The sequence below is a fragment of the Procambarus clarkii genome, chromosome 49 (genome assembly GCF_040958095.1).
Source record: "Procambarus clarkii isolate CNS0578487 chromosome 49, FALCON_Pclarkii_2.0, whole genome shotgun sequence".
Classification (NCBI taxonomy): domain Eukaryota; kingdom Metazoa; phylum Arthropoda; class Malacostraca; order Decapoda; family Cambaridae; genus Procambarus; species Procambarus clarkii.
In genome coordinates this window covers 9,606,401-9,618,428 of record NC_091198.1, presented here as the reverse complement: position 1 = coordinate 9,618,428, position 12,028 = coordinate 9,606,401, and the positions used below count along the sequence as shown (strand labels likewise).

Below are 12,028 nucleotides of genomic sequence, written 5' to 3'. Positions count from 1 at the left end.
GAACAAAAGTTCCAAGTAGCACGGGCTATGGCGAGCCCGTAGTGGACTTCCCTGGCACAGGAACGGGGCTGTAACTGGCCGTCGACGTTCTTGTTGCTATGCATTCAGCTACTGGGAACAAAAGTTCCAAGTAGCACGGGCTATGGCGAGCCCGTAGTGTACTTACCTGGCACAGGAGCGGGACAAGTAGCACGGGCTATGGTGAGCCCAGACACAGATGGCCGTCTACGTAACTGCGGGTGTTAATACGTCACAGCGCCACCTATGGATGAGGGGTTGAGACCCGCGCTCACATCATCTGCATAAATATCTGTCGAGATGGTTATACCTGTGTTTCCCCTGAACCTTTGTGGCTCGTCTGTTGCAGGTGTGTTGCAGGTGTGTTGGGGTGTGTTGCAGGTGTGTTGCAGGTGTGTTGCAGGTGTGTTGGGGTGTGTTGCAGGTGTGTTGCAGGTGTGTTGGGGTGTGTTGCAGGTGTGTTGGGGTGTGTTGTATTTAACACTACTGAAGTTAAATATCTCAGCGCACACAGCACAGTCTTGTCCGGTTTGGAAATCTTAATGGTAAGAGTTTAGAGACAAAGAGAGATTAAATTCGTGTGCAGCTTCCACGCCTTCATCTCCTGGGTGCCTCCTGAAGGGGGTTTACGGGTGCCAGGTATGGCACCACCATGATGGGTGAGAGGTAGCGGGTCCTGCCATCACCTGTCACAGGTGTGTCATCTGTGACAGGTGATTTACTTACGAGCAGGTGATCCAGGCAGGTCAAAAATACACCCAACAGGTAAAATACATCAGACAGGAAAAATACATCCAACAGGCAAGAAATATGCAGTGTATTTTGTGTGTGTGTGTGTGTGTGTGTGTGTGTGTGTGTGTGTGTGTGTGTGTGTGTGTGTGTGTGTGTGTGTGTGTGTGTGTGTGTGTATTCACCTAGTTGTATTCACCTAGTTGAGCTTGCGAGGGTTGAGCCCTGCTCTTTCGGCCCGCCTCTCAACTGTCAACCAATCAACAGTTACTAACTACTAATATTTTTTTTTTCTCCCACACACACACACACACACACACACACACACACACACACACACACACACACACACACACACACACACACACACACACACACACACACCACCAACACCAGGCTCACCAGGAATGAGCTCATTTGGTTAACGACTCGACTACCAGGTCGCTGAGGGGCTTTTGCAATTTTTTGGGAAAGAGGTGGGCGGGAGAGAGAGGTTAAGTTATGCTTGCGCTTGTGTGTTGAGGGTGACGTAGGAGCTGGTGGCACGGGAGGCAGGACGCCGCTCCCACCACGCCTGCACCCATCTCCCTCACGCGGTGGTGGGCAAGCGGGTAGGCAGGAGGGAGGAAAGGGAGAGGGGTGGGGACAGGTAGTGGGAAGGGAGGCAAGCAGGCTGAAGGAAGAGGGGGGGGCAAGCAAGCAGGCTGAAGGAAGGGGGGGGCAAGCAAGCAGGCTGAAGGAAGGGGGGGCAAGCAAGCAGGCTGAAGGAAGGGGGGGGGCAAGCAAGCAGGCTGAAGGAAGGGGGCAAGCAAGCAGGCTGGAGAAAGGCAAGCAGGCAGCCAAAAAAGCAACAGTTTCGTGTCCTCATCACTGACATAAAAAAAAAAACAGCCCCATTGGAAGATGCATCAAATTCAAAACACATAAACAACCCCCTTCTAATGGGCAACGGAAAACAGTATGCCGTTCACCGGTAACTAAACTCCCATTACTTTGAAACGCGAAGATAAAATTTGAAACAGGATTAAAAACAACGCCAGATCTCTTCATAGAGAGGAGCGACTTTGAATTAATAATGCCAAAACAACATTCAGAGAGAACAAATAAAGGCAACATCACGACAAAAGAAAATTAAAAAAAAAGTGGATATTGAAAACATTCAAAACAAACATTCAAAACATGGTACTCTTCAATGTACTGGTTTCAATCTCGTATGGAACGTGGTTCACTCCTAACATTCCCTTACAAGAAAGTCGAAATTGTCGAGTTGAAAACTATACTGAGATAATTTCATTCTCCCATAGAACCCGTTAAGTATTTTAACCACCGGGACAACCTCACAGCACTCAAACTATACACAATACTATAATATATAGATAGATATACTAGAAGGTCAGGTTCCAAAAGTGCAAAATATAATTACATCACACTGGTATATATCAAGATATATCCACTTATATCAATAAAAGTTGAGGAATCACCCACGGGATTAGGGAACCCACAGGCGGGATTAGAGGACCCCACAGGTAGGATTAGAGGATCCAGAGGCGGGATTAGATGAACCACAGACACGATTAGAAAAACAGTGTGTAACCATCAGAGAGCCGGGCCTTTCAAACAAAAAAAGTATATTGGAAATATGACTCAATAAACTGGAAACTCTCGTATTAAATACGCTGAGAAAATAGGAAGGGAGAGCCAGACAAAATGAAAAGGAAGGAGGCAACAGAGAAGCGAAAATGTCAAAAAAGGATGAGAGGGATCAGGGAGAAAGCGCTAATCCATTACGACTATGTATATAGCACTTGAAAGGGGGTCAGAATAAGGATTTGGGATGGGACGGGGGGGAATGAAATGGTGTCCAACCACTTGGACGGTCGGGGATTGAACGCCGACCTGCATAATACAGCTATCTGGACACCAGGCCAGGTAGGGAAAAGTTGTATGCCAGATAACAAAATAGAGAATAGCCTCAATAATCTGCCAAAACCAATAGCAAACATTCATGACAATATAGCTGGAAATCTATGTAACTTTATAGCAGAAAATCTATGTAACATTATAGCAAGAAATCTATGTGATATTATAACAGGACATCTATGTGATATTATAACAGGACATCTATGTGGAAATAACCTATCGCAAGTCAGAGAACTACTTAGATTACGTGACAAATTTTCGCTCAACCAGCAGATGACAGAGCCAACTAGGGCCGAAAATATTTTAGAGCTCATGTCATTGAAGATATTGATTTAGAACATTACAATCTCAGATATCACGTTCTCAGGCCAAGCTCAATGAAATGCAAGATAACAAACATCAGGCCACTATAGGACAACTAAAAATAATTGATCATGCGTGAGGGGTTTATTCAATAAATTAAATTTTGTCAGAGAAATCTGCCGTCAGAGACGAAAGCACTGACAGTAAACATAGCAGGAAATACAATCATTTGCAGACACAATAGCAACAAAGTCTACTTGAATTGAGAAAAAAGCGATGCAGTATAAACGCATTAAATATTATACTCTCGTCGTTTTTCAAACAATTATACCAACGAATTATTGACGATAGATGACTAACAACAAACAATAAAAAAGGAGAGACCAAATAGGCTAATAATATAATTAAAATTAATTAAATAATTATGAATAAGTATTAGGCTGGCGTTGACGCAAATTAGGCTACGCTCCGGTACGTAAATTTCAGGTTTGGGCAAACAGTTAATTTTTTTATGGATAATCAAATAGTTTGAACGTGATGGTCTTCGGCAGCTTTAACGGTTTCTGTACAATCTGTGATCATGCTTAAGGCACCGTTATCTTGATGCTATCTACCACGACGTCTAAAAACTCCAATGCTTCAGGGAAATTAGAAGCTCGTACCTTCCCAATTCGTTATCGTAGGTCTGTGTGTGTCTGAATTTAAACTTACGCAGTTTGTAATCCAATTGGTTCGCATCCTAACAGTTTAGAAGCCCCAAAGGGACTAACTAACACGGGTTGTTCTAGTGACTATTGTTACGTTGCGGTTTGAAAATGTGAATTCAGTTGGTTTGAATTACTGCAACACAATTTTGAATTACTGAAACTGTTTGTACTCACGAGTGTTAGTTCCTTGTGAGTCTGCAACACTTACCTCAGAAACACCACGCCCTTCGTCGGAACAGTCTTGGTGCCCCCGGACATATCTGAAACAGACTTACTATCAGCCTGGTGTAAGTTATCTGGGAGCTTGATACACTTACCTGGACATCCTATATAGCCTGCAAGAGCTACAAACAGGACAACATTTTAGACAGGACAACATTTTAAACAGGACAACATTTTAAACAACATATTAAACAGGACAACATTTTAAACAGGACAACATTTTAAACAACATATTAAACAGGACAACATTTTAAACAGGACAACATTTTAAACAGGACAACATTTTAAACAGGACAACATTTTAAACAGGACAACATATTAAACAGGACAACATTTTAAACAGGACAACATATTAAACAGGACAACATTTTAAACAGGACAACATTTTAAGCAGGACAACATTTTAAACAGGACAATATTTTAAACAGGACAACATTTTAAACAGGACAACATTTTAAACAGGACAACATTTTAAACAGGACAATATTTTAAACAGGACAACATTTTAAACAGGACAACATTTTAAACAGGACAACATTTTAAACAGGACAACATTTTAAACATGACAACATTTTAAACAGGACAACATTTTAAACATGACAACATTTTAAACAGGACAACATTTTAAACAGGACAACATTTTGCGTCATCATTTAGCTGCAAAAATGATTAAATTCGACGTAGAATTGTTACTCTTGGATAGTATGCCTTGTGGGTATATTTTTATCTAGCAAGTTTATACCCACTCAAAATCCTAAACATATTTTTTATATTTGGCCTATAAGCAGTAGAGTAAATCTTAAAGTATATATTGGTTAAGTCTTTACTCTTAAAACAGGTTTGTTTTCCTTGTCGTCTTTGTGTCAACTAGCTACATCAACTTTCAACCCTTATCAAATCAACCCTCCTAATAGAACGTCGCATTTTGACGTATTACTCTAAGGCCAAAAAATTGTCGTACTAGAACATGGTAGCGGCTCCTAAAAATTTTGACACACTGTCCCGTTTTCTGTTTGTGGGTCCCCTTCTGGTAGGTTAGGACAAAGGGCACTTTAGTACGACATTTTCTTGACGTTGGGGAACCTTAGGAGGACGGGTTGGCCAAATATAAACATCGACGCTACACTCTGACGCGTCTCCCAACATCATCACTGAGGAGAAAACCTCTGAGTACTTCACGAACCATAAGGAAGAAGAGTAAGTGATAGTCGTGAGTACTGCACTCGCGTGTTCCAGCAGACACCTGGAGGGTGTTCCAGCAGACACCTGGAGGGTGTTCCAGCAGACACCTGGAGGTTGTTCCAGCAGACAACTGGAGGGTGTTCCAGCAGACACCTGGAGGGTGTTCCAGCAGACACATGGAGGGTGTTCCAGCAGACAACTGGAGGGTGTTCCAGCAGACACCTGGAGGTTGTTCCAGCAGACACATGGAGGGTGTTCCAGCAGACACCTGGAGGTTGTTCCAGCAGAGACCTGGAGGTTGTTCCAGCAGACAACTGGAGGGTGTTCCATCAGACACCTAGAGGGTGTTCCAGCAGACACCTGGAGGTTGTTCCAGCAGACACCTGGAGGTTGTTCCAGCAGACACCTGGAGGGTGTTCCATCAGACAACTGGAGGTTGTTCCAGCAGACACCTGGAGGTTGTTCCAGCAGACACCTGGAGGTTGTTCCAGCAGATAACTGGAAGGTTGTTCCAGCAGACACCTGGAGGTTGTTCCAGCAGACACCTGGAGGGTGTTCCAGCAGATAACTGGAAGGTTGTTCCAGCAGACACATGGATGGTGCAATAAGACTACAATAGTAGGCTACAATGTTTCTTACAACAATGAATGGACATTCTTACAGAATAGCAAGTAGCATCTTCGACAAGTAAACAACAATATATAGTACAATACATACATATACATTCTACAATGTATAATGAGACGTATCTTAATGCCTTTAGGTAATAATGATAAAGTATGGGAAAAAGGTGATGATATTTAGCCTAAAAGTTGCAACAAGATTGCCTGATGCCTAAACCGCAGACCAGAAGATCAGGTGACGACGACGTTTCGGTCCATCCTGTCTTGAGAATGGTCCAAGGACGGAGCGAAACGTCTTCGTCCCTTCACACTATAGTGTGTGGTCTGGTCATCACTTAAGGGTATTATCCCATGGGCATCTCTGGCTTGCACTTCATGCAACTTTTTCTTTTTATAATTATTTTCTACCACAGACGTGGCCAGACATTTACAATGCTAACCAGCATATATACATTTTCTTCTGTCCTCCATGGACAGGGTTAGAGATGTGTTAAACATATAGTTCAGGGATTTATTGAACAATCAACCACAGACGGTGATTCGGTGCTTTTAAAATGCTAAGCTAACCTACATACGTAAATACATAGATACACAAATTTACGTATGCCCTACATAAAGTGTTCGAAGCGTCATTAAATGTGCATTTACAAAGGTGAAATGCAATTCTGATCAGCTTCCATATGTACTTTATGCACATACATATACACACACACACACATATACGTACATATACATATATATATATACATACGTATATACACACATGCATTCACATACATTTGTCTCTTTTACTCTGACAGGGTGAGATAGCTGACATAGAAACTAGTGTGCAATTAAGCACTTAATCACTGAAGGTGATTTTGCATAACTCATAGCAGTAAATGACCTTTTCCGATATTAATTTCAAACTGGTGAGCTTGCGTTGTGTTTTAAATTCAACATAAGCAACCAACAGAGAGAATAATTCCCAAACACAGTGGATTTTACATTTTAACTTGAATTACACAAAAAAATATCTACAGGAAATCACGTGCTTATTCTTGTATGATATAAACTACTACTGCATTAGGGGGAAATATACAGGGAATGTGTATTGTACTGTAAAGAATACAATACGAGCCTTAATACGTTGAATATGGGCCAGAATAATTGCAAAATCCTCAGTAGGTGTGAATTTTGTATTTCCAATTATAAAAATAATTGTAATTTAAAGGTATGACCTTACCTGACAGCCTGGTTGATCAGTCCGGCAACCAGGAGGCCTGGTCGACGACCGGGCCGCGGGGACGCTAAGCCCCGGAAGCACCTCAAGGTAACCTCAAGGTAACCTATGACATCCTCAGACACTAGACAGTATAACGCCCTAATATATCAAGTTTCAGTAACAAAAAAAAAATGATATTAGTCAAAGAAGTGCGATGTTTGGATATAGCATGATACTGCCTTTATTTAGCAGAATTGCTGCGTTCATGGAGTAAACCTTTTTTTTAATATGCACAACGCGAGCCTAACTTAAGCTGGAGTAACTTAACGTAACTTAAACACAAACATATCCGCCAAAGAACATCACAGACACACTTTAGTGTGAAATCTTGATAAACAATCTTGGGCGCCTGACAGCTGAGTAGACAGCGCTTCGAATTCGTAGTCCTGAGGTTCCCGGTTCGATCCCCGGTGGAAGCGCGGAGACAAATTGGGCAAAATGTTTCTTTCACCCAAATGCCCCTGTTCATCTAGCAGTAAATAGGTACCTGGGAGTTAGACAGCTGCTACGGGCTGCTTCCTGGGGGATGTGTAACAAAAAGAAGGCCTGGTCGAGGACCGGGCCGCGGGGACGCTAAGCCCCGAAATCATCTCAGGATAGCCTCAAGATAACCACATTAAACATTAATATGAAGGTCATGATCTACACTTATTAGAATAAATAACTTTTAATAGGTCGTGAGAGCATTTCGTAGGCAAAAAAAAAAAAACTCACGAACAATTGAAGATTTGCAGGCGTAGCCTCATGTGGGTGAGGCTAGGGATAGGGGTGTATAGGGAGGGGTTAGAGCACGAGGAGGAGGATCGGGGGGGGGGGGATGGGTTGGTGTAGGATAGAGAGAGGGGGTTGTGATAAAAGGGTTAGAATTGGAGAAGATATGGGGCAAAGAAATGGAAAAGAATAAGGATGGAGGACAGCGAAGCGAAGGGATAGCGAAGGAAAAGGATGGTTTAGAGACAGACAGAGAGAGAGAGGGGACGGGTGGGGTGGTAGTAAGGATGATAGACGGAGCTGGCCAGCCCCCTGTAGGGCCGCCATTACCTAAGGGCTCATTCAGCCAGGTGGAGGGAGGCGACGGGGGGCAGGATGGGACGATCAAAACACTACCCTGGGGGGTAGAGATAACACTCCGCTCAGGTCTGATGGATGGCACTAAATAAACGGAGAAAGAAGACTTATCACCCCCCTTTAATCCCCGGATCTCAAGAGGAGGAGGCTGGTAGGCGGCCGCACTCTTGTCAACATCTGAAAATGGTCTTGCAGATGTTGATGGGTTGTCCTGCATGCTAATGGTTCACTACCATGATAAATAGGTACAAATTGTGGCTAAATGGGGTGTTATAATGACACGAATGGTATACGACACGAATGGTATATGACACGAATGGTATACGACACGAATGGTATACGACACGAATGACTATATATATATATATATATATATATATATATATAGGTCGTAGGTGCATTTAAGTTTGATTTTTTTAGGGATTCACACACACCTTTGAATTTTGGATGATGGATAAAAATCGTCAAGGAATATTATATTCATGGGAAATTCTTTAGAGTTGGACGGGGCTCGAACCGGCGTCCTGGTTGGCACCTAGATGCGCACCCTGGACGATGGTTCGAGTCCCGTCCTGCTCAGAATATTTTATAACAGATATATCAAGTTATTAAGCTTTTGTTGCGTATTATCTTCATTATATAGAGAGACTCTATGAGCCGATCAGGGTTCGAATCTCCGTTACCAGAGATCACCCCCCCCCCTGGTGTTCAGAGTACCATAACCACTTAACTTCATTGGTGCAGTAATTAGTGTGATGATTCGTGCAGTGATTAGTGCTATGAATAACGTGATTAGCGATGTGATCAGTATGGGCGATTAGTGCCATGATTAGCACAAGTGATTAGTGCGGTTATTAGCATAGTGATTAGTGCAGTGATTAGTGAGGTAATTAGTGCTGTGGTGTTGTGCAATGATTAGTGCTGTGAATAGCAATTAATCACCGCACTAATCAGTACACAAGTCGAAGGATTACACAGTCGATTAATCCATTAAAAATGTGATGTATTAGTAAACATTAAGGCAACGAAATATTGAGATTTTTTTACGCTTCTAGTAAGGTAAAACTTGTTCTTTTTTGTTTACGTTTTTGATTAGGCAAAACAGCTGTATTATTTACGTTTATGCTTATGCTTTTTACGCTGCATTTTTACAGAGAATCAAATCTAGAAGAAAGGCCACGAAGTCTGGTCTGGTCGTACTGATCTTAGATCTGATTCTTCAACGTGCTTCTGTTCCTCCTTTTGCAGCTATATTATATATATATATATATATATATATATATATATATATATATATATATATATATATATATATATATATATATATATATATATATATGTGTGTGTGTGTGTGTGTGTGTATTGTTGGATAGTGTTATGTGTAACTCACCACACTGTAACTCATCACACTATGAGTAACTCACCACACTATGTGTAACTCACCACACTATGTGTAACTCACCACACTATGTGTAACTCCTATAATTGGCAACATTCATCATTTAAAAAAAATGCTCCTATTTAAACCACCATACGCGAGCCCAAGCGTATGGCAGCCCCAGGTCACTATTCTCCAGCCTTTCAATTGCTTTCTTTATTATGCACCCCATACCCATCCCGTGGGCGGTGGTGGGAAAGGGGTTACAGAGGCACATAATGGGCTCAGGAATCGAACTCCAGAGTTCGTTTAGCTAAGTAAGTGACCATCTTGTGACGCTAGTTACACAATTGTTATCCAATCCAAGCCGCCATACATCCGTTCACCCCCCCCCCCCCCCCCAGTGCAAGAATCAAACTATCGTTCGCCAGTCCAAACCACAGCATCTTCGGCTAACAACTAGGGTTTTGTGATTTTAAACTAAGATCATAAAATTTCTACTGGATTTTTAATCGACGGTAAAATTCCATGCACACTGTCTAGCCGAAATGTGTGAAATGTCACTTTTAACAGCCAGTTCCGTGAACCATACATCAATTTAACTTTTTATAATAATCAAGAAACCTGCCAGCCGTAAAATGTCTGGAGTGGTCATCTTGGAGGAGGCAAGAGTGGACCCAAGGAGAATATTCTGCTCCCACTGGGATCTTGCTATTAGGAGAGTTAAGGTAGTCATCAAAACCATTTATGTTTACGGGCGAGTGGAAGATGCTCTCTTTCAGTCGCCTTGAGTAATGGAATGAGGACACGACATGAACCTGTAAACTGGCGGTATTAAGGAGTCAGATAGTCCATTAATGGCTGGGAGTGTGGGCGCACGAGTAATGGATCGTCCGATATGTCGTAATGTTCACACCGGGAGGTTGTCGCACCCCGCGGCTCTCCTTCCCACACACCACCAAGAAGGGGCCCTCACGAGACGGGGCCCTCACAGTCTGGGGGGCCTCACAGTCTGGGGGCCCCTCACAGTCTGGCTATATAGAGCTGGCGCGGCCCTCAGCGCCTCCTCCTCACCCTAATACTGGCCAGGGATGAACCCCAACACATTCCGAGATTAATGAGCCAGTTGTCCATTTGTCTCTATATTATGAGGAGTTTTTACAAGATTGGGTGTGTGGGTGTTGGGGGCCCAGTCGCCAGCACAGCCCCGCTCCTGTGCCAGGTAAGTCCACTACGGGCTCACCATAGCCCGTGCTACTTGGAACTTTTGTTCTGAGTAGCTGAATCTTAAACAACAACAACAGTAGCAGTCGCTAGCTACGTCTGGGCCTGCGCTAGCTGCCTGGTCGATTTACGTGTTTTAAACGTGAATGGAGCAGGACAGGAAATTACATTGTCATAACTGTGTTCATTATCAATTTGAGCGTTTGTGATGGAACTTATATTTGCTTTTGAGTTGCCATAACTATATGGCTCTAAAGTTAGTGTGATGAAGTTTGTAGAATTTTTCATGGAAAGTTTCTTTCATTATAGTTGGCTTTTAAAATGGTGGCTTTTATACCGAAGCTTCGACCCTTGGGTGGTGTCGACAGGAATTGTGAATCTCGAAATGAGCACCCGACACACTGCTGCCTATCCCAAGATGAGCACAGAGCACCCAACACACTTCTTCCTATCCAAAGATAAACAGTGAGCACCAAACATACTTCTTCCTATCCCAAGATGATCACAGAGCACCAAACACACTGCTGCCTATCCCAAGATGAGCACAGAGCACCAAACACACTGCTGCCTATCCCAAGATGATCACAGAGCACCCGACACACTGCTGCCTATCCCAAGATGATCACAGAACACCCAACACACTACCTCCTACACTCACCGAGGGCCGTACTGCCCTCTCTTAATAAATAGACGATAACAAATCATTTTTACCATTAAGGAGAGTTTCTCATCACATGCGACCGTCGCCTTATGGAACAAATCTCTATATAAACTCCTTCTTATAAGACTCTTAAAGGCGCACCTTATAACTACGGAAGATACGCAAGACTTATCGGTACACTACAGACGCTCCACGAATGCGCAATCAGCCTGGCGGGAACACAGCTAATAGATCTTACAATGTATTTAAGACAAAAGAAACAGACGAGCATCATCATCATCACAGCCCAGACGAGAAGTGAGAAATCTCAACAGGGGGTCGAACCTTCCTTCAGGGCAATGGTAGATCTTAGTTAGAAATGGATGCGGGATCTCGCGTGAGCTGTCCCATCATTACTCGGTTCTTCGACCCTGGCTGGGATCAGCCGCGACGTCTGCATCGTTTGTAAAAATTAACACAGATTTTTAGGACTGAATTCACTATAGAACGCGTCCAGGGTAAGATGACAAAGTTAAGTCTCACAAATCAGAAATCTCCCATATGAGGAGAGATGAGAAAAGCTTAATTTGCATTCACTTGAAAGGCGAAGTGTTAGGGAAGGGGGGGGGGGGTGACATGAATGAAGTGTTTAAGTGTATGAATGAAGTGTTTAAGTGTATGAATGAAGTATTTAAGTGTATGAATGGTCATAACAATGAAGCTATTACAAATTCTTATTAGAGCTGAAAA

General features: G+C 42.9%; 1 long non-coding RNA gene across 1 annotated transcript in view; it reads right to left on the bottom strand.

Moving 5' to 3' along the window:
* Positions 1 to 12,028, bottom strand: part of LOC123763437 (uncharacterized) — a 426,773-nt gene that overhangs the window by 269,236 nt on the left and 145,509 nt on the right. Inside the window, exon 3 of the long non-coding RNA XR_011222410.1 lies at positions 3,886 to 3,937. This is a non-coding gene — a long non-coding RNA (uncharacterized lncRNA). The remainder of the gene's footprint in view (positions 1 to 3,885; positions 3,938 to 12,028) is intronic.